The sequence below is a fragment of the Camelus ferus genome, chromosome 6, assembly GCF_009834535.1.
Source record: "Camelus ferus isolate YT-003-E chromosome 6, BCGSAC_Cfer_1.0, whole genome shotgun sequence".
In the NCBI taxonomy this organism is placed as follows: domain Eukaryota; kingdom Metazoa; phylum Chordata; class Mammalia; order Artiodactyla; family Camelidae; genus Camelus; species Camelus ferus.
The window spans coordinates 48457298-48480947 of record NC_045701.1 but is presented as its reverse complement, the minus strand read 5'-3'; the positions used below and the strand labels follow the sequence as shown (position 1 = coordinate 48480947).

The 23650-nt window shown below is 33.5% G+C and overlaps 1 long non-coding RNA gene across 1 annotated transcript; it reads right to left on the bottom strand.

Moving 5' to 3' along the window:
* Positions 1-9966: 9966 nt before the first annotated feature.
* Positions 9967-16204, bottom strand: LOC116664267. The gene is made up of 3 exons (XR_004320688.1): positions 16141-16204; positions 10747-10749; positions 9967-9978 (listed from the first exon to the last, which is right to left on the bottom strand). It is a non-coding gene; the product is annotated as an uncharacterized LOC116664267 (long non-coding RNA).
* Positions 16205-23650: the final 7446 nt, after the last annotated feature.

The window sequence follows — 23650 nt, the reverse complement described above, 5'->3', positions numbered from 1 at the left end:
TTAGGTGCAAACTTCAACCTTTGTTTGTATTTTTTGTTGTAAGGGTTAAAAAAAATGTAGGCAAAGAGAACATAAGCAAAAGACCAAGTTTGAAATAACATCTTCTCTATGGTCAGTATGTTCCAACTTAAAAATAAGACATGTCTTTACATTTAACCAATTATATTCTTGGAAAATTAAAATCTACTTATTGAAACATGTATCAGTTCACTTCTCCCAAAAGTAACATCGTATGCTCTTTATCAGTTGCACAAATGTTTATTTAAAAAGAAAGAAAAACTTAGACCTCAAAAACTTTCATATTAATATGATATAGAATCTTCGAAGCAAGTCAGACAAATGTGTTTTAAAATGGTTCTTCATTATCCCATGCCATGAAACACAATCAATTTCCAAACTGTGATTCACATCCAATTTAAAACATTTTTCTATTATATGCATACTTGGTAGCACTCTCTTTTTCAGCTTTGAGAATAAAAATTACAGAGAGAAAAGATATAAAGCAAGTAAAGATTAATAGGATTCAACTTCGGTGGTTTGATACTTTCTCAGTTGCTAAAATAAATCAACAAATAGGTCAGGAAAGCCACCATCTCATCTTAAAAGCATCAACCATAGAGTATAATGGGATTTATGCATATTAAAGTAGCAGGCAGAGAATGCCAACAGACAGCACATTGTCATTTAAGAGGAACAAAAAACAGCACCATATCCACTACACAATACAAATTAAATGGAAGATCACAGCCATTTAAAGGTCTTGCCTAAAAGTACAATAAATTTAACTTTAGTAGAATTATAGTCTTTTTCACTAGACTTAATATACTCATTCAAAGCCATGATTTTAACAATATATCTATAGAATTCACTTACCAGCAGTATGGCTGTGTTTATTTATAGCCTAGTTATTTATTTCATTTTATTTTCTCATTGTGAAATACATATATTACAGTGCCTCTAGACATGTGTGAATAAAATTAAATACAAACATATTTTCCCAAAAGATGAAAATTAAAATAAAGATTATTAGATACCAAAGCCAGATGAATTTAATTATAATGTAGAATTTGATCTCTTCAGTTGGCTTCAGCATATCTAAAATGGCCACAGTTCCACAGGGGGGTTAAGACATGGGGTTCCTAGCCTGTGAACAGCCCCAAAGCAGTTTAAATACTGAAGGAAAAAAAAATGAAAGTTTTCAATTCAGTGCTTTAGATGAAAACTATAATTGGAAAAACTGTCTTTAACATCTTTCTACATATTCTTGAGCATTCTCCTTTCTCACTAGAAACTAGCAAGGTGCCTTTGTCTCCATAAATCCCATTTCAGCTTCTCCAGCTGTTTCTGATTCCACACAAATTCTCTAAATGATCTTTCCTTTCTCCTCATAGACTGACCTCCAAAAATTCCCACTTCTTTAGTTTTACAAGGTGTAAACACACAAAGTATGATTAAATTTATTCATATAAACATGTGAAGGACTGTCAACATTTCAACCTTTGAGAGGATTTACCAAAGGAAGGGTCTTTTTAGAAAAATGTGACTAATGGAGCTCTTAAGAAATGTGGTACATAAGAGCCCCTAGGATCACCTCCAATCCCTAGGTTTATATTGCCCACTAAATACAGTGAAAATCCTTCTCATAACATTCCATTTAAATCTAGGTCAAGATACTTAAAACAAAACAAAACAAACTAAAACTGTTAACATAGCCCTTGAAGATGGGAATCAATACAAAATTGTCTGGTTCACTAAAGACCAGAGACGCACTCTTGAGTGTCTGCCTAATGGTTTAGCATCATGGAAATTTGATCTCATTCTCTCTTGATATTGATTCTTGACTTGTCATGATAAAAGAACCTTGTATTGGGTAACTACACATGACACTGCATCTACTGTAACAAATTTTCAGGTATGCATTATTATATAAATTTTATATAAAATGGAACTGAGGCTCAGAAAGATTAAGTAACCCACCTAAAATAGCATAGTTAGTAGAAGACAAAGAGATTTGTAACTCCAGAATTCACTTCAAAGCCTAAATACTCTCTCTACTCCAGTATGCATCCTCCTTCTTACCTTAAAACATATATTCAAATGACTTTTAAATTACCAACTTAAATAAATCACCATAAGCCTATAACTTTTAATTCTGGCACACTGGAACTTCACGATTCTTCTTTATGTGCTAGTAACAGAGCCATCTACATTCCAACATGATAGACTAGTCCTGTCTTCAAATATTCAAAATATGTGAATCACCTATTTCCCAGAGAAGAATATATTTTTATAAATGATAAATTTTAAAAGCACTTGGAAAGACCATTTAAAAATTGCATACCTACAACTTTACAAAAAGACAGCAATCTACCCATGTATTTCTTCTTTATCTCTTTCAGCCTATTCTAAAAAATATGGATTACCATAAAATGATTTAAGTGCCCAATATAAAAATAGTACTATCTTAGCTAACTAGTTTCATCTGCTTCTTTTTATGTAATTTCTACTGAGTATTTAATGTGTCCACTAATAGTGTCAAGGGCAATTTATGAAAGATGATAATGTATTTCCTATCAATGGTGCAAATCAAAGTTTGAGTTTGCAGAATGATTCAACTAAAGCAAGAAAGAAAATTAAAGGTAGATTAGTATAGAGAAAGCAATAACAAGACAAAAAAATGAGAGTAGTAATTGATGGTCCAGAAATAAAAATGTAGTTAAGTTTTTTTTTTAAAGTTTAGATCAAAGGAAATTCAACCAAAGGCAATCAATTGAGAGGAATGAATAAATATATTACACAGAATAAGAAAGAAATCATCTTTTTACCACACAAATATTTTAAGATAAAGGAAACATTCTACTTACCCATTGCAATAAAGCGACAAATATATTACTGAGAAAAAGAAATTACAGCTATATATAAACATCTTAAGTTCTCATTAGATTCTATGGAATATTAAAATTGAAAAATTGAAAATAAAAATCATCAAAAGAATGTAATAAGTTTTTAAATTTATGGTTCATTTAATACAATCCCTATAAAAAATGTACTTTACTCATTTTTATTAAACCTAAATAGACATACAAATAAATCATATTTAACTTACTGATTTAAAAAGTTATGGTTATTTCTGCAAGTTGTTACTATATTAAAAATTTCTACTTTTGTTGCTTGTTTGATAACCTGCACAAGTCCAAATTTGATACAGTCACTATTTCCTATTAATTTCTGGATTCCTGTCATTTGTGGAAAAATGAAAGTGACAGTTTGGCCAATCTAGAAACTTGTAGGCTGTCAGGATTTATCAATTTTAGTCACAACTTTCAGTTTAATTTTATGATTGAATATAGACCCAACTTTTCTCAATTATTCTGAGAAAAGGAACAGACTTTAGAGGATTTTGGCTTCTCAAAAGAATAACTAAGTGAAATTATTTATAAGTTGTCGCCTTTAGCAAAGACATTGTCACATTTATTGACTGTCCAAAGGAGGATGTTGGAGGCAGTGTCTTATCATGATGCCTTTGTAGCCTGGATCTGAAGAAGAGAAGACAGGAAAACTCAAGGATGGGAGATGGGGAGAGGGTTGTCTTTTATAAACATTGAAACATGTCATCCTGACTTTTATAATTATTCTGAAATAATCTTCAAAATGAGACAAGTTTTGGGAATATAAATGTAGTCCTTTCAATTCCTTTATGTTACATAAAATTTGTCAGCATCCTTTACCCCTTTTTAAAAATCAAATGCATAGGTTCCACTTCTCTTTTCTGCAGAGAACAACTTTTTGAAAACGTGGTTAGAAATTAGTTATTCAAGAAATTCAGGAGATGATTTCTTAATATATCAGACTTACAGCTTTATCTGAACCCCACTAAGAACAAGTATCAAGCCCAGACTTCTTTTAATAACAGAGATTCAAATTTTCCCTAAGGAATTTGTGATCAAACTCTCTTTTCCTTTTAATTTTTCTCTTGAGAAAGAACACCTGGGCAAGTCCTACTTGTATTCAAAGATAGAGCCAGAAAAGAATATTTTTAAAAATGTAACTGATCTGCATTTTTAAAAGGGCTATCTTCATCAAATTTTTGTATACACAAAACACCTGATATGCAACCCTACATTTTCTATGGCTCAGTCAAGATCAAATTCAGGACATACACTTTGAATCTTTGTTCAAGTCAGTCTCTGAGGCAGGGTGAGTTAAATATTAAGATCACTATACCATAGGGTCTGCCCTTCAGATGCTCAACATCTAGTTTTATGAAAATTATCATATGATGTCTACATGTGGCCCCCAAAGAAATATATTGGTTGATGGGGGAGCAGAGTCCCTGGATACTTTTATGACTTCTGATCTTTCAGGTATAGCTGGAGAAGTGCTCTTGGGGGTATGTGCTAATTGCTTATAAGCCTGCACTGAGACTAAGCACTCTGCCCATAATTCATCCACTGCTTTCTTTTAGTCTCTTATCTAGGATAGGTAGCACTTACCAGGTGCAATGGAGGAAAAAAAGCTTCTTCTATGCTATTTCATTCTAGAACTTTAAATTATATCATACCAGAGCCAATGCATAGATATAGGTCCCCATAAACCTTTCCCTAAAGTACTTTTCTATTTCTTTACATTAGTAATCATTACCATCAAACGAATATTTTCAGAGTTACATCTTTGAGGTGTACTTATGATTTACCTCAATGCTATGAAAATCTGGATGACAACTTTGTTCCCTAGATTCTCATTCTGTATAGTTGCCTAATTTCTGGTCTATATGCACTGCAGTTTTCTCCATCATGTAATGAAAATGCATTACACAAATTCCCTCTGGAAGTTAAATAGAAAAGCCATGCTTCCACAAACTTGGCATATTTCATGGAACCAATGCCTACTAACATACTGCATTTTAAGCCAATTACTCTAATGGTTCTCAGAAAGTGTGTTTGAATATCATCGTTCTACATGATTCTCAAGAGCCAGTTTTATGCGCAGTGACTACACACATTCTTATACAACAGATGCCTTAGGTGGAAGATGAGTCTGTCATAAAGTATCTGCCACCTGTTTTTGCCCATCAGTATTCCCTTAACAGCTCACTACCTACGGGCACACTGAGCCACCAAAGAGAAGTGTCATTCCCAAAAGTACCACTGCAATAGCAACACTTAGGAGGTTGGCATCAGAAAGCCAGCTGAACAGCATTTCCCAGTACACGGCTGCTATATGTCATTTTTGAAAATGCCATGTTAGTGGATATGACTTTGGGAATTGACTTAACAACAGTAATAACAATAAGAATGGTTAGCACTTAGGAAGGAAAGTGTTTTTCATCCCAAAGGGCCCACAAGTGCTTCAGACTCAAAAATGCAGTCAACTCCAAGAAGGGTGATCGCACTCAGCACAGTAACAAAACCTCAGAAAACGACCATCAAGGAGAGCAGTGCAGGCTCTCACCTAAAAGAGATATTATAAGCTTTTTATTTTCCATGTGGAGTGATATAACCTTGGATTTTCATCTCTTTAGAAGGGTACCAATACATCAAAAATAGGCTTTTGTGTCCCACTCTGGGTAGAAGCTATTGAGTGGTAAGGAAAATTGACCTTGCAGCTATGGAGCTCAGGTTTAGAAGGTAACAAAGTGGGTCCAAATCACCTTGGCATACTTTTTACTACCCAGGATCTCAATGTAGCTATCCTATTACAGAGACATACTGTTAAAATATGAACCAAGTGGGTTTCTACTTTAAAGAAAGAGAGGTAATGAAGGCTGAATTGCTTGGTAATTCTGACCCTTGCAGATCATGTTCACAGAAAAGGTTTCATCATGCTGGTAAATGGCTTTTTAATCTTGCTGCATGAAACTGCCACAGTTGAGACTGGCTCACTTCTTAGGCTCATTTATTACGTTCATGTACAATACTGGCTTACTATTATCATTAAAAGAATACTTATTGTTAAAATAACTTACTATTAAAATCAATTAGCCAGTTGGTCCTCTGGCTTTGTTGACAACCACAAACTAACTGTCTTAAATGAATTTCTTTGTGAATGTTTGACTTTTCCCAAATAGGTTTCAAAATTTCAGGAATATTCCATTATTTTGGCAAAATGATAACTTACATGTCTTTCCTGCCCAATTCCCATCTCGTAAAACTTTGAAAGTCCATCCAATGTTTTTTGTTTCCTCAAAAGATAAATTTTCTTCTTGAAAATACCTCTTAGAATGGCTATTTCAAACAGATAAGAAATAACAAGTGTTGGGGAGGATGTGGAGAAAAGTGAACACTTATGCACTCCTGGTGAATGTAAACTGGTGCAGCCACTGTGGAAAACAGTGAAATTTTAAACTTTCAAAAAGAACTACCATATGATCTAGCAAATCCCACTTCTGGGTATATATCAAAAGAAATGAAAACAGGAAATCAAAGAGATATATAAACTCCCATGTTCACTGCAGTGTTATTCACAGTAGACAAGATGTGGAAACAATGTTGTTAACAAATGAATGGAAAAAGAAGATGTGGTATACATATACAATGGATTATTATTCAGCAACGAGAAAAAAAGATAATCCTGACATTTGCTACAACACAGATATAATTTGAGGGCACTATGCTAACTGAAATGAGCCAGACAAATATAAATACTGCATAGTATCGTTCATATGTGGAATCTGGACAAAACAAAAGTCAAACTCACAGAAACATTGAGTAGATTGGTCGTTACCAGGGGTTGGAGGGTAGCAGAATTACAGGAAGGCTGATAAAAGGGTACTAACTTTGAGCTATGAAATAAGTAAGGTCTCAGATCTAATGTATAACAAGGTGCTATTATTGATAACACTCGATTGCATAACTGAAATTTTCTGAGAGAGTAGGATTTAAATGTTCTCAGCAAAAAAAGCTTAATTTATGAGGTGATACATGCATTAATTAACTAAATGGGAGGAATCCTTTCTCAGTGTGTACATATATCAAATCATCACAATGTACACTTTAAATGTCTTACAATTGTGTTTGTCAATTACATTTCAATAAAACTGGAGCGGAGAGGAAACAGAAAGAGTGCTGTAGTTCACTTAGCTTATAGTGATTAGCTAATGGATTTTTCTATCATAAATTGTAATATAGTTCAATCAAATAATACTAATACTAACTAGTACTGAACACTTACAGTTTACCAGGTACTGGCGTAAGAACTTTACATAATGTCATTTAATCCTCACCCAAATTCTGTAAAGTAGGTTCCATTATTAGCTTTTTTTACCTGATGAGGAAATAGGCACAGAGAGGTTTAGTAATTTGTCCCAGATCACACAGCTAGTAATTCCTAGAGGTCAAGGCCTCAGATATCCATCAAACTACACAACTTCATTTAATTTATTTCCAAATTACACACACTTTTCTCATGACAGGTGCTGTAAAAGTTCTGAGTATTTTTCATATAGTTATTATAACTAAGGCAGAGCAAGGTTACTGCTTTTCTAGTCACTAGCTACTGGCTGCCTTAAAACCCTCATTTTTAAACCTCAAAAAGACAAAACTGTAATTTATCCTGATAGAGAAAATTCCCCTAAGAAAAACTGACAACCTTACAGAGTTATTAAGATATTTCCATGTCAAAATACTTTTTATCCCACAGAAACTGCTTTTCTAGTAAAATCCCTGAGGTGAATCTGCCAAAGTTAGTTAGGTTTGTAACACATGCTTTCTTACCACTCTCTGACCTGTGAAACCTTTTTTTTTTTTCTTTAACAGCACTTAAGGATGGATCTGAATGTCGCAGAATTGGATATTACCAAAAAAATTTAATGGATTCAGTTCACTGTGGCTAGAAAATGAATTTTTATAAATATAGGGAAGCACAATTCTGTTATCACTCACATGGCAGCCTTTCACAATTGCAGTGGATGGAGCCCAACAAATATTTTTGTTACATCAAGTCTGTCCATATGACCCAGCATACATAATAGGAGAAAACTCTGTAATCTCAGATATGTTTCTCTGTCATTAAAACCTTTGTGTGATCTCAGGTAAATTGCCTAAGCTCTTGAGACGCAAGGTAATCATTTATAAAAAGTAGGTTAGAGTAAATTAGCTTCAAGATTTCTTCAAGTTCCACAATTCTGTGGTTTTGTGACTTTGCCTTAAATACTATATTCACCAGTGATCTGCACACCATCTTAGAGTTGTGAGGGCTCAGTATATATTGCATTGTTGGATGAATAGATGTCTGAATGCAAAAATAAATAAATAGAGATGGATAGAGAGATGAACACATTTATTTACAAAGTAGTTTTCTTATCCAGAAGAAATGTATATTAATTTAGCTTTTATATTTTTAATCCCTTAACACATAACTTCCTCAAATACAGCTTTATACATTTTTAAACTTTTTATTATGAAATTCAAACACAGAGGGGAAAAGAAGTACAATGAATGTCCACATATCCATCACTCAAGTCAAAAGCATTAACTTGCTACCATTCTTTATCTATCCTCACCACTTTTTACATTAAAATAAAGCAAATCTCAGATACATTTCACTCATTAAAAAAGTTAAAATAAACCACATTGATGGTAAATTCTGCTTTCCAGTTTACTACAGAAGTGGAATTATTGTACCCTAGTCGAATTGCTGGTGATTCACCTATTATTTTCTGCTTATTTTAAATCTGCCAGAATCCTGAGGAAAAAATCCCTAAAAACCTACATTTACACAGTTTGTACTTTCAGAGGGATATGAGAGGGGCAAGAGTGTTTAGCCTGTCATTTTCATCAATCCTACAGACAAACAATTCAGTTAGAGTGTAAACTGAAGAAGAGACCAATAAAGATTCAAGAGAGGAAAGCAGAATACATCCTGAATTAGAACTTTATAACATTTACATTTTTACTTGATTTTAATTCGACACTAAGCAGAGCTTTATAAAATTAAGCTCCACATCCAACTTACAGAACACAAACACACTTTCAAAGGTAACTATAAATATTTAAAAGTTATCCACCTTTTATAATTGACCATATTTCTGTTCTTATATATCATCAAGGAAAATAATAAAATTAACTAAACTCTGTACATTCTTTTCTTTCCTCACCCCTCTGCATTCTTACCTACTCTTTCTTGGGATGCTTTTATTTGCAACCCCAAATTTTGGTTAAATGTCAATTAACTGTTTAAGCATACCTAAACTCCCAATAAACTCAGACATATACTTTTCAAAATTGATTTCTAAATTGTATTTGATTAACTCATTTATTTCTCCCTGAACTATGCAGATCAATACAAGATCAAATGAAATGGATCTGAATTAAATTTAATTGTAAATCTAGCTTTCTGGCCCAAATCCTCATTCCTAAAAAGAATATCTCAACATTTCCTCAAAAATAATTGTTCAGAAATGCTAGGTTGTTCTTTTTTTTTAAGCCAAACTCTTAGATAAATAAGGAACAGGGGAAGAAAATTTTTAATTTGAAATAAAACTGTAAATCCAAGTGACCCATAAACGCTTGAAACACTTGTCAGGAAAACAATAATTGTGTTTGCAAAGAGATACTACTAGATGCTCATTCAATTGGTGAAAAATTTTAAAATGTGGTTATAACAAATATTGGTGAAGATGAAAAGAAATTAGAAATTTTGATAACTTTCAGGTAGGAATATAAATGTACTACCAGCTTGGGAGACAGTTTAGTTTAACAGTAGAGTTAAAGAGGAGCATTCTCTATGACCCTTTAATCTCACCCCTAAGCATCCTGACTTAGAGAAACTTGTTCATGTGTACATTAGGATGCACACACACATACATTTACACACTGTGCAAATTTGCTGAGCAGCATTCCTCATTGTAGCTAAACATGGAAATAACCCAAATGTTCATTAACAGTTCCACCCATTAATGGATAAGTACAATATGGCAGTAAAAATGAGATGACACCTAAATATAACATCATAGATAGTCATGCAAACATAAATACTGAGCTAAAGCAGCAACAAAAGAACGCATAATTTCATTAACATAATTTCATTAACAAATGTTAAAAATTAGGAAAACTTAAGCCCATTTGACTTCTAGCTGCTATAATGTTCTATTTCTTGACTTGAGTGGTGATTTTGTGGGTATTTACTTAACAACTACTTATTAAGCTGCACATATGTATTTTATGTTCTCCTCAGTATGCATGTTTTATTTCATAGTAAAACTATTAAATTACATTGACCTCAGATTCTGCAACATGGTATCTTCCCTTGTTATTCCTTGAGTAATAATATCCATATGTGGTTATGAGTCTGAACAATTGTAAGAATATTTAAATGTACTTTTTTCCTTAATATTTTAACATACAAAATAGTACAAAGGGTACAAGATTAAGTAGAGTTAATTTTCTATCATATTTACTTCAGATTAGTCTATTTAAAAATAAAAATTATAAATGTGACTAAAGCCACTTCCTTACTTAAGCTACTCTTCCCTCCTTCCCCTGAGGTGATCATTTTACATTTTTCTGAAACTAGACAGTATCATTATAGTATGTAATGTTTAAAGTTCACATACATAATTATAACTATAAATAATATAGAAAACTGGTTTTTAAATTTATATAAACTATTACTTTACAACTACCTTTTTTGCACCTAACTTTTGTTTGTTTCCAAATTATGCTTTTGATATTTATGTATGCTAATGAATGTTCTAGTTTCTTTTTTCCACTTGAATTGATGCAGAATATTCTATTACAGCAATAAAACAGTCTATTAATCCATTCCCTTGTTGAAGGACAATTAGTTTTATTCTACTTGTTTGCTATAACAAAGAAAGCAGCATCAAAATTTTTTATACGTCTCTTGCATACATGTTAGAATACCTCAAGAATTAAAAAAAACAGACAACATTAAAACAAAATTTAAATCACTCATTATCTCACCACTACAGATAATTGCTTTAACTATATTTATATAGCCTATTTTTTCAAAGACAGTGAACTTGGAAAATTGTATAACATATATACATAACACACAGTGGTTTTATATCTTGCTTTTTACTTACTGTGAATAATTTCACATGTCATAAAATAACCCTCAGAAACATGTTCACTAGTGGCTACATGGTACTCTTTTATACAAATGAACCATACTTTATAAAATTGTGTCTTGTCTTTAGACATGTAGCTGTTTCCAGTTATTCTGTTCTCTCTCCTGTTTCCCAGGCCAATCCAGCTTTCCTTCAATTCCTCGCATAAAACTGCATCATAGCCTCTATATATATCCTCTCTTTCTTCCTATACTTTTCATATGGCCGATTTCTTCTCATCTTTGAGCTCTCAATATCAGTATTCCCTGGCAAAAAGACATTCTCTAATAGCTCTTTCTAAATTATTATTCTCTCTTTCAGGTTTTTTTCCTCCCCCAAATAATATATAATCAGACTATGTAACTATTTCTTTATATATCTATATTTTTGTTTCTCTCCATGAGGGCAAGGACACAATTGTTCTTGATCACCTTCAGTGTTGACCAGGCTGTGCACTGCACAATTATTAGAGGAACATCCATATTGTAGTTATCACAGATCTGTATATTTATTACAACAGTGTTCCAGCAGAAGGCCATACAATATCTTGAGGAAGGAGTTCCTTTAAATTTCATTCATTGTTAGCTTTGGGATATTCAATAAATAGTTAGTGAACAAATAAATGAACACATAACTTATTGGTTATCCCCAACACCAATGTTTTTTGTGTCTCTTTCTCTCTACAGTTTCCCAGAACTCCATGTTGCCTGATGTTTACCACACAAGAAGAGTGCAGGAAGTACAATCACAAAACTTTTGTGGCACTTAACTCAAGGTCACTAATTTGATATACAAAAAAATTGGATGAAACACCAAGCATTTTTGATACTTAAACATATGAGGCATAAACCACCACAAACATTTAACTAACTTGGTAAAAAGAACTTAAGTAGGGTATCAACATGTAAAGTGGGCTTTAGAATTCTGTTTTGCTTGCACACAGCTAAGAATCCAATGTGCTTTTTGAGGGCATTGCTTTCACACTAGTTATCTAAAAATTAAATTTTATTTTATATAAAGAAAATATCAAAGATTGGTTAATATTGAAATAACAGATGTTCCCAGTTCTGAGAATATGATGCACTGACACTTTTCTAGACCACAAGAATCTACTCCACTTTCATTAAAGCAAACACCATACTATGCTTGTAAAATCGAGAACAGAGAAAGTATATTTGGCACACTAAAACTCTTTCTACATGTGTCAGTGTGAAAAATAAACTCTGGCAGTTGTATTTCAGCTATGACAGGAACTTTCTGACTGCTTTCTTCTCTATTGATCATAAGTAGAGGACTTGAATTAATGTCAGGTGGATTAGTCAGATTCTGTTTAAACTGACAGAAGATCATGTCTGTACATCTACTTTAAACTTTCAACATTAGTCTAAACAAAAGGAGAATGTCCTGTATTTAAAATTGAGTGAATGTTTTAACATCAAATGTGTTTGTTTGATAAAAGTCACCATTACTTCCAATTTGGGTGAAAAGGGTACAGAAGTACAGTTCAGTCAATTATAACTCTAGGGCTATCTGATAACACTGGTTATGTAAGTTTGCATTCTTATTCTGTTGAGTTTTTTACCTTATAGACTCATAATTGATTTGGATCAAATGCAATAAAATAGCAGTTTCAGTCATAAAAATGTAGTTTCAATCATAAAAATGTAGTTTTTAAGAGTGGCAAAGATCTTTTAAGATCAAATAAAATAATTGCTTTATTTTACAGATCAGGGATGAGGTGAGGAGCAAAGAAGAGTTACCTGAAATCATACAGCTAGTTAATTTCAGGGTCAGAAGAGTAAAAAATTTGACTATATACTAGTGAAGAAATTTTATTTATTTTAAAGCTTCTGCAATGGCCAATGGGCATCAAAGGACAAATAATACCCTACCTACAATTATGGAATAATTTCATTATTTTTGAAATAATTACATTTAACAGTTTGTGAGATGGTATTAAAACCTGAGATTTAAGATGTCTAACACTGAACTTAAAATAACTGTAGGAGTCATGTGACACGATTAGAGCTGCATGATTTAGAGCAGCAGTGCATAGGATAGATTGGAATGAGGACAGATGGGAAATGGGAAATTAATTAGAAGGATATTATAATAGTTTAGAAAAAAAGTAACAAAGGAAAAATTGTGGCAAATTAGTTTAGAAATTGATAAATCACTGGTCTGACAAATAAGAAATAATATTCCAAAGAAAGAATTCTTCAGAGTTTTAGGAACAGAAGTCATAGGGTGATAAGTTGAAGAGTGTATGGGAAGGGTAAAAATGAAATCAGTGACTCTGAAACACTGTTCCAGACTTCCTAAAAATTAAATAAAAGTGAGAAATGGGATAATATCTGAGGGGCAGAGAAATTTTTGTGATTGAAAATATGATCATGTTATCAGGCTAGTGAAGAGAGAGCTTGGCAACAGAAAGAAAAGTGGACAAAGGTACATGTCATTTGGAAAGGAAAGAAATATTCTTTACCATCTAAGCCAGAGAAATGAAAGAAAACAAAGATAGAGATTACTGCATCTAACATGGAGAGAAATTCAGCTTGGAAGGTTCAAGGCTGGTGACTTTTTTGTCTTCTCTAAGGAAAAAAGATGGAATCTGTAAAGTTAACAAAAGTAAAGATACAAAAGAAAACTGACGAGAGTAAAAGTAGTTTAAAATATTCATACACATTAGGCACTTCCTTCTCAATTTGACATGATATGTCACACCACAATCAGTAACTTGTCCACAGAGAAAGCCCCTTACATATGAAACACAGTGACTATGGCAGAGAGACTCCAAGATGACCCCAATGATCCTCACCTCCTGGTATTCGTATCTGTGTAACTGCCTCCTTTTGAGAGTGGGTAGGACATGTCACTTGATTCTAATGAATATAACTCAGGTGGAGGGCATGTCACTTCTGTGATTATGTTACACAAGACTGCAACTTCCATCATTCTAGCTGTCTGTCTCCCTTGCTGGCGTTAATGGAGAAGCTACCACGTGGTGAGCAGCCCTATGGAGAGGCCCACTTGTGAAGGAAATGAGGATAGCCTCTTTTAGCTTATCAACTACACTTCTTTAAAAAGGAGTCTGTCTTCTCCTTACATCCTCCTGTATCCTTTTCTTCCTGCTTGTATGAGGGAAGAGACAGAGATCTCCTATCTCTTTCTCTTTTCACAAGGGCATTAATTTCACTGAGGGCCCCACCTTCATGATCTAATCTAACCGTAACTACTTCTCAAAGGCCCCACCTCTAAATACCATTAAATTGGTAATTAGGGCCTCAACATCTGAATTTGGAGGGATACAAACATTCAGTTCATAGCATATACATATATGTGATGTATGTATATGATATATAAATAATGTGATATGTAAATAAGAATGGAGGAAAATTTCTTTAAATTAGAAAGTACAATTTCATTAATGTATACGAACTTATCACAGTAACTGGAATAACTGTTAGTATTCAATAAATATTAACTTATTATTTGTATGTATTTCTCACAATCTGACTCAGTTTTAAATTTTTAGTTTAAAACTTTATTAAAAACATTAATTTAACTGACTTAAAAATACTTCTATTGAATCATCCTTTTAACTGATTGTACTTTTAAAAAAAAACAATAAAGCTTATAAAAGATGATACCCACATGGTTGACTAAATATTTGACTTTTCATTGGATATTACGTAAGTTCCATAAAAAGATCAAAAATACACATTTATATCGGAACAACTGTACTTGCACAAGATAAATATGATATATTGTGGCATCTCCTATACAGGCTATTTCATTAATAATATGGTTACAAGTAAAATTCAAAATCTTCAAAGCACAAAAATGTTATAAATATTTCATGACAGATTCAGGCTATTAAGTCACACAGAGAGTTCAGCAATCCACAGGCTAGACAGGGGTAATGACACTTGGCATCAAAGTGTCAAAAGATTCACCAGATAAGGAAAAAATAACCCCATCTTATTCAAGCAGGGGGTCAGTGTTCAGCAAGCTTTTCCTCCCTGGAAGGGTAATGATTTCAATGCAATTACCCCTCAGCCGTCAGAATCCAAAGGTCAGATTTGACCATTTGCTATTTTTAAATGCACTTACTGGGCCTATCTATCAGCTAGAACGAAATCTGCAGTACGTATACAACTAATTTTGAGTGCTGGCAAGAAAGGAGGAAATCATGAAACAGAAACTATGAGTTAACCTGTGAAATGGATATTCAGTAACAAAGGTAATGTGCTAGGTAGTTTTGAAATATTAAAGTTTAGAAACTGAAATTCTACTTATGTCCAGCTAATGAGAAGGTAGACAACTTTCATTCTATCTGATCTACCAGAGAACTAGGGAAAAATTATATTTTCCCCAAATTATTCTTAACGTTCAAAGAATTTTTGCTTGTTTTGTTTTATTGTCTCTTTCTTTCTGTAATCTCAAGCAGATTGCTTAATCATTCTCATAGTTAATTTCTCAACATTGCCCATAAAGCATTTCAATATTTTTCACAAATTTCCTGAGGTATTAATTCCATAAGCTACTTAGGCTATTAGGTTGTATCCAATTTTTTTCAACCAATAATTTGAAGGGCCCCTCCACTTCAAGGGTTAATGTATAATTAGCCTTTCCACTGAGATACAAACATACTACCCAAACTTTCACTTTCCTGAAGCTGAAGGATTCCCTAACTTTTTTTTTTTCTGGACTTATTTACAGCTTTATTAAGGTCTAGTTTACATTAGATAAAATTCACCTATTATAAGTGTATAAATTGATGGATTTAGGGAATTGCACACAATGTAACCATCATTACCACCAAGATACAGAACAATTTCAGCATCATAAAACATTCCATCTGTCCCTTTGAGTCAATCACCTCCCCTGAACATGACCCCAGATAAACAGAAGTACAGACTGATAATGGTTTAATGTTAGTAGAAAAGTATGATCTTTGCCTAAGCCTTCATATTTTTTTTAATCTTGCTTTACATTGTAGAGAGGGCGTATGTTTGTTAACCCTTTGAGTTGCAATGAAAAGAAAGACTGGATAAGTGACAGGAATTTACTGAAAGAGCCAACAGCAGCTCTCCTCTAAAACTTGGCCATCCTGGTATCTCCCTCTATATCCAGACCTCTCGTGGTGCTTTGGTCAGTGACGTTGCTAGCAGTGTTGTCTCTCTCTACTCTCAATATTTATTGACATTGAGGTTGCTGGGTTTCTTTCCTCATTGATGGCTCAGGTGCTACCAGACCTTGGGTTTCTTTGGACAGACTGGCCAGTGGGTGGAGTGAGGAGAGTTTGATGTAATCTTTGACTTTACCACTGACTGATTCCACTACACTACTGGATGTTTCTCTCTATACTTTTCTCCATTGTTCACTTCTCACCACCAACCATCTAGTCTTCTCTGCACTTCCTAGTCTTAATTACAGAGCAAAATAGGATGATCAATTAAACTAAATTAATTTTTCACCTTGAAATATTTGAAGGAATACAATTCTAGATGGGTCAGGTGGTATTTCTAAAATAAAAATAAATAGTTTCAATTACATTTTTCTTAAAACGATTCTATATAAGAAACATTTTTGCTTTTTCACATCTGGAAGGCTTTCAACCAATGTCATATGTCTAGAACCTATCATACCAGGATAACTCACATATCACTGTCCAGTATATGGTCTGCCTTATACCTTATAAGGTGAAGTACCTATTCCTAGTTCACCAGTGCCCAACATTGCCCAAATCATAGCACAGGACTGCTTCTCTGAATAGAGAAGCAGCTCATGAGGAAGAGTTACTGAGCACTGTTGACATGTCTGATACAATAAACATTCATGTGTGCTTGCACATGGACACACACATATGACACCATACCACCACACATTGGAAACTGACATCTTGCCTGTTCATTTTAATGCATGGAGAAATGTTCTAAGTGAATGTGGAGACCTAACTTATAGTAAGTGATTCAGTTATTTACATCTTTGGGAAATCTGGACATTTGTAACTTTGATACTTCTATTCTGAATTACTGAAAATAATGTCCTGGAAAAAATGAATCATGGTGTATATTCAATGGTGAACACATACATGTCAAAACCTAACTTTGCACAGTACAGTTCTAGTTAGAGCAATTGTGATACAGTAGGTACTAGCTAGTGGCCTTGATGATCAACTCAGTTAATAGAGCTTCAGGCTCATGTCTGGCAGACTCTAAGAGAACCATTCCCAGACACACAGTTTGGGTAAGTGCAAAGTGGGGCTTGGGGTTCTATATTTGTAAAAATTTTCTAACTGATTCAAATGTGTAGCCATGTTTGCATATCACTGGCCTAGGAAATCACTGTGATCACTTGGACTTACTTTATTCACTTTTACCTGGTTTGAATTTCCCAAAGGAAGCTTAATCTTAGCTTGATCTTTCTGGTTTTCAGCCCCAATCCAGAATTCCACCAAGAGTTGCCTCATTAGAACAAAAGAGGATTCTTATCGCTCAGAAAATTTTAGGGATTTAGGAGTTCTGTGTTAGATGCTTCTATAACGTAGGTACAAGGGTCCTAGGAATTCTATGTCAAGATCAAATTTTAGAACAAAAGTTTCTTCAACTACCCCTATTTATAAGCTTTTAGGAGCTATATGTTAGAAACAAGGGTCAGAGACCAATATATGTATTTCTTTTTTAATATTTTATTTACTTATTATTGTATTATTTTAATTATTTTTCTTCATTTCGGGGTAGGAGGTGATTAGGTTTATTTATTTTTAGGGGAGGTACTGGGGAATGAACCTAAGACCTCATGCATGCTAAGCACGCACTCTACCACTTGAGCAATACCCTCCCCCCATATTTCTTATTATTTCATAGCTCATTAATTTTGGGCATTCTAAATGAGAATAAACTTAAAATAATTTAAATAGTATATATATAAGGTAAATTTGCCTAACTATTTGCTAATAATTACTTTCATTTGCTTAATGATTTTACTATATTCAGGGCACTTTATTAAAAGCTTTACTTATATTAGCCGATTTAAATGTCATGCAACCCTATGTCTAAGCTACCTTTATTATCTTTATGTTATAGATAGAAAACAATGGCATGAAAGGTTAAGAAAGTTCTCCAAAGTCACGTACGTAAGGGGTGATAGGGCCAGGCAGTCTGACTCCGGGGCTCATACTCATAAGAAGATGCTGCCTCAATTTATACACATACTTATTAACAGTTTTACATACTTTACAATTAAGTTGGGCACAGAGGCAATTAATTTTACTATATACAACTCAGAAGCAATCTTGTTTCATCACAAAGCATATCCCTCTTCACTAAGGATTAATAAACACATTTAGTCAATATGGTTAGAGTGGAGTTTCTGTCCAAGGTCCTGGATCCCACCCTCCTTCTGTCTCTGACTTTGTCTGCTTATTGAACCACATGCTAACTTTTGATGATAGTCACCAGGAGCTTTCAGATTCTGCTGCAGTTGCTCACTGTCAGATTACTAAAGGTTAAGGTTTGCAATTCTTACTAAGAAAAGTTTCTACAACTGCTGCAACTACTGTTTTGTTGTCATTATGGTTACTTTTGATTAAGCTCTATAAGCAAGGGTTAACAAAACACATCACCTTTCTGTGAAAGAATCTGACATTTGGTTAAATTTCTAGCTCAGCTTATTGTTTTAAACTGATAAACACAGAATATTGACTTTGTTATTATGCAACTTTACTTGTAGTAAAAATGCTCTGTGACGGTAGATTGTACCTGGACTTTATGAACTATTAATACTTTGTGGAAAGCCATAACTTTAGGCATGTCCTGGTTCTCATAATTAGACATGTCACATATGCTATGTGCATCCTCCAGCTCAGAGTCCCATCTGATCTAGAGTACTGCCCAACCCTGAAGGAACTTGGGTTTGCAATTTCCAGTCCACAGGAAGGATTTTATTTCAAGATTGAAGACAGGCTTAGACAGTGGAGCACTCTATCAAAACTAGACACCCCCACAAGAGAAAAAAAAATTAAATAAAACTTTTCTTTCTTTCTTAGAGATACATTTGTCATCTCTGATGACTTCCTTAGCTTGCACATATAAAACTACAGCATGAACTTCAGAATTGTTTAGAATAACAAGAATGGGTATAAATGGTTGTACTAAAGTTTAAAGTATAGCCTGTTCCAAAGTTTTTAAAAATTACTTTGACATGTTCCAGATGAATTCAGTTACTTTTAATAAAATTTCCTATTTTCAGTAGTGAGTTCTCAAAATAAACCCAGAATGAGATCATTAAACACATTTTTGTCCAATATAATCAAATACCCATAATAAATTGTAAATAATAAGGAGCTAGGACTAATGAGTTCAGGAAAATTACATGAGTACGTCCAGTTTACTCTGACTTAATAAAACAGCATGTTAAGGGAAAGAAGTAACAAATAGTACCCCGCTATTTAGAGAACAATATAAATTTATAGTAGAAAATAATCAGACTCAACCATTCTTTCAGTTGGTGTAATTCTATCACTTTGCATATTCCAAGTCTTAGAGAACTATAAAACTATTTATCTTAGAAATGGAATTCAAATTACTAAACAGAGTATTTCCTTCCAGTATAAATCAATTCAATACTTATGAACTCCATTTTAATAAGTAAATTGGTTCAATATGCAGATCAAATTCCAATGTTAAGTAACATCTTTCTAGAAAATCCTGAATAATAAAATTCAAACAGTTTAAATTAATTTATATGAACACTGTTCATATAAATTATATTCTGTTTCTATTTTAGTAAACTTTTTTTCATAGTAACTTTTATTTTAATCGGAAGCATAATGATTTTATGTAACCAAGATTTTCAGTTGTGGAAAATTTGAGCCACTAAAACTTAAAACATAAGAGAAAAGTGCAAGGCTTAAGTTGAATTAACTAAGGGAAGAGATGAGTGGATAGAAGCAGAAAATTAAAGAGAGAGGAAGAAACAGGTTTTTGGTAAGAGGTAAAAAGAACCAGAGATGCAGGCACGTTGCCCAACTCTGGGGCTAGGGGAGAGAAGAAGTATTAAACTCCTTCTTCCTGACCAAGATATACTCTGTGGACAGAGAGCATCATTAAATTGCCTAAGGCTATGGGCCTCTTTGGTCTGTCCTAGAATCTGGGCACAAGCTGCTACTGATGAAGAATAGGGAGGGGAAAATATTAGAAAAAAAGAAAGTTGATTAGCTCTAAACAATGGCCCACCCTCAGCCATAAAAAATAGAATGAAATAATGCCATTTTTGCAGCAACATGGATAGACCTAGAGATTATCATACTAAGTGAAGTAAGTCAGAGCAAGGCAAATATCGTATGATACCATATATTTGTGGAATCTAAAAAAATGATACAAATAAACTTATTTACAAAACAGAAACAGACTCACAGACATAGAAAACAATCTTATGGTTACCAAAGGGGAAAGGGTGTAGGGAAAAATTAAGAGTCTGGGATTAACAGATACATTCTACTATATGTAAAGTGGATAAAAAACAAGGACCCACTGTATAGAATAGGGAACTATATTCAATATCTTGTAATAACCTATAATAGAAAAGAATCTGAAAAAGAATTCAGTTTTATATGTGTGTGTATACACACACACACACATACACATACGTACATATAACTAAATCACTTTGCTGTACACCTGAAACTAACACAACATTGTGAATCAACTGTATGTTAATAAAAAATTTTTTAAATAAAAATAAAAATTAACAATGGCCCAGCTCAGTGGCTGTTTGCCTAAAAACAACAGAGGTGAAGCCGGCAGATTTAAAACTAGGGGCATCCGTGTCGGGGTTGACGATACTGTGCTAAAGACACCTTCAGGTAGTTATCTGGAGCACTCAGGAAACTGGCCCTCAACTGGGGCAACAGCTAGAAGCTAAGGAAGCAAACAGCATCATGGGAGAAACAATAGATTTATTAACAGTTGGTGCTGCAGTAGCATTCTCCAAATTAATTCAGCTTAGGGAATTTTTGTTAATTATGATTGTTTCACACTGATTCTGGGTATAATGATTCTGGGTATATTAGTTCACAGTCCTTATTAATTCCCCGACTCCTAACATGCTAATAATCTCCACATGACCAGATGTGTAACATGAAACAGGCCCAGGTTGACAGCAGAGCATAAGAAGTCAAGGATAGTGGCATGACTTAGGGCAGCAGTTCCTAAGCTTTAATATACATATGAATCAACTGGAGATCTTGGTGAAAAGCAGATTCTTATTCAGTGGATCTGGGGATAGGCTTGAGATTCAGTGTTTCTAACAAAGTCTCAGGTGATTGCAATATTACTGGTCCATGAAACATATTTTGAATAACATGAGGTCAGAGAAAAGGAACAATTTCTAGGAATAAAAAAAAGTTCTTGGCATTGGGTATGGAGTAATACAAAAGATAGGGCAATATACAAACTCTTGTGTTAAAATACAGCAAGACCATAGCCAAACAACAGTCTGATGCATCACAATTCTGGCCACCAGAAAAAAGAAAAAGAAAAAATCTTCTTAGCAACTCGATTAGTATGGGAAACCTAATACCAAGCAAATGCCACACTGGTCCAGTAAAATAAACAAACAAAAAATCTGTATATATTTCTTTACCAGGTAAGCTGTTACTGGATAATATGTTCCTACACTAGGATTATTTTAACTAATACTAATTCTCTATAAGCTTTCATTAAATTTTACAACTTCCCATAAATACTATCTTTTAACTCCAATCAGAAATACTGTAGACTCTCAGTAGATTTATGAGTTGTTAGGAAGATAAATTACAACCTAATATAAAAAAGGCATTTTAAAGTGAAGAATTTTTTTTCCATTAACCTTCAAGTAAACTTAGATGTGACATGAGATCAATATGTAGTGACTAGAGAAGAGATTAGAAGAAAGAAGGGAGCACAAGACAGAATTCCACAAGACCCAAGCTTGGCAAAATATGTCCTGCAACATGAGCATTGTTTGAAAAAGAGTGAAGAAATATGATAACCCAAAAGTACAAAAGTCTTCTAAGTGAAGTAAGCCAGAAAGAGAAAGAAAAATACCGTATGAGATCACTCATAGGTGGAATTTAGAAAAAAAACAAAAAACGTAAATACAAAACAGAAACAGACTCATAGACATAGAATACAAATTTGTGGTTGCCAAGGGGGCAGGAGGTGGGAAGGGACAGACTGCGATTTTAAAATACAGAATAGATAAACAAGATTATACTGTATAGCACAGGGAAATATATACAAGATCTTGTGGTAGCTCATAGTGAAAAAAAAGTGACTATGAATATATATATGTTCATCTATAACTGAAAAATTGTGCTCTACACTAGAATTTGACACAACATTGTAAAATGACTATTACTCAATAAAAAATGGTAAAAAAAAAAAAAAAAGCATGAAAAAATTCATCAGTGTTAAGGATGTTTTCCAACTGAAAAAGGTCAACCTAAAGTTTTAATAATGGAACAGAAAGCTTTTCAAAGTAAATATGAAATAAAATAATTGTCCTTTAAAAAAAAGTACAAAAGTCTAGAGTCTGTGACACCATAGATAAATTAAATGACAGTCACACCTATACAGATAACAGTTTGCTTCAGAATATATGATATAAAGAATAAATTAGCACAAAGAACTAGGAAACAGAGGATGATCTACAAATTACATTACTACTGTGCAGAAGAGTTAATATATCCTGAGAAAAGTCTGTTTGTAACATTGGCCCTTGGCTGGCATCTAAAAACTTGTATTTAAAGAGGATATTTTTCGACTATTCCAAGAACTGAGTCACTTACTGTGCCTAAACTCTGTTAAAACAATGTGGTTTATCCTGAACACCTACTTTCCTTCTGGCAGTCTAAAAATTGGGTACAGTCTACGTAGAATGTGACAAAATGACCAGCCCCCAGTAAGAACTTTGGATACTGAGTCTCTAATGAGTTTTCCTGGTAGACAATATTTCAAGCATGTCATCAGAACTCAGTGCTAGGGAATTAAATGCATCCTCTGTGACTCTGCTAGAAGAGGACTCTTTAGAAGGTTACATCTGGTTACACTTGGACTTTGACACATGCACCTTGCCCTTTGTTGATTTTGTTTGCTGTAATAAAACAGAGTTGTGAGTAGAACAACATGCTGAGTTCTATGAGTCCTCCTAGAGCATCGCCAACCCAGGGAATAGTTTTGGGGACCCCTGACATGTCATTCACGGTCACAATGCATAAAATAAGTATGGAGAAAAATCTAGGCACTGAGTTGGGTTCACATAAATATTCTTCAGCTTTGCAGCCCCACAGCACTAGTAGTCATCTGTGTTTAACACATTTATAACTTCTTGACAGTCTTCATTTTTCTCACTACAAATCTCTGCTCTATTTTCAAACCCTGTACTTCAAACACTGACTACTTTCTCACCATCTTACATCATGGATCCCTTTTCTAATTCACTCAAATCTAATTCCCTAAATCTCACCTAGTTAATCTTTTTTACTGTTAGCTCTATCTTCATTGCTTATTAAAATACTCAGATTTGTTCTTTAAG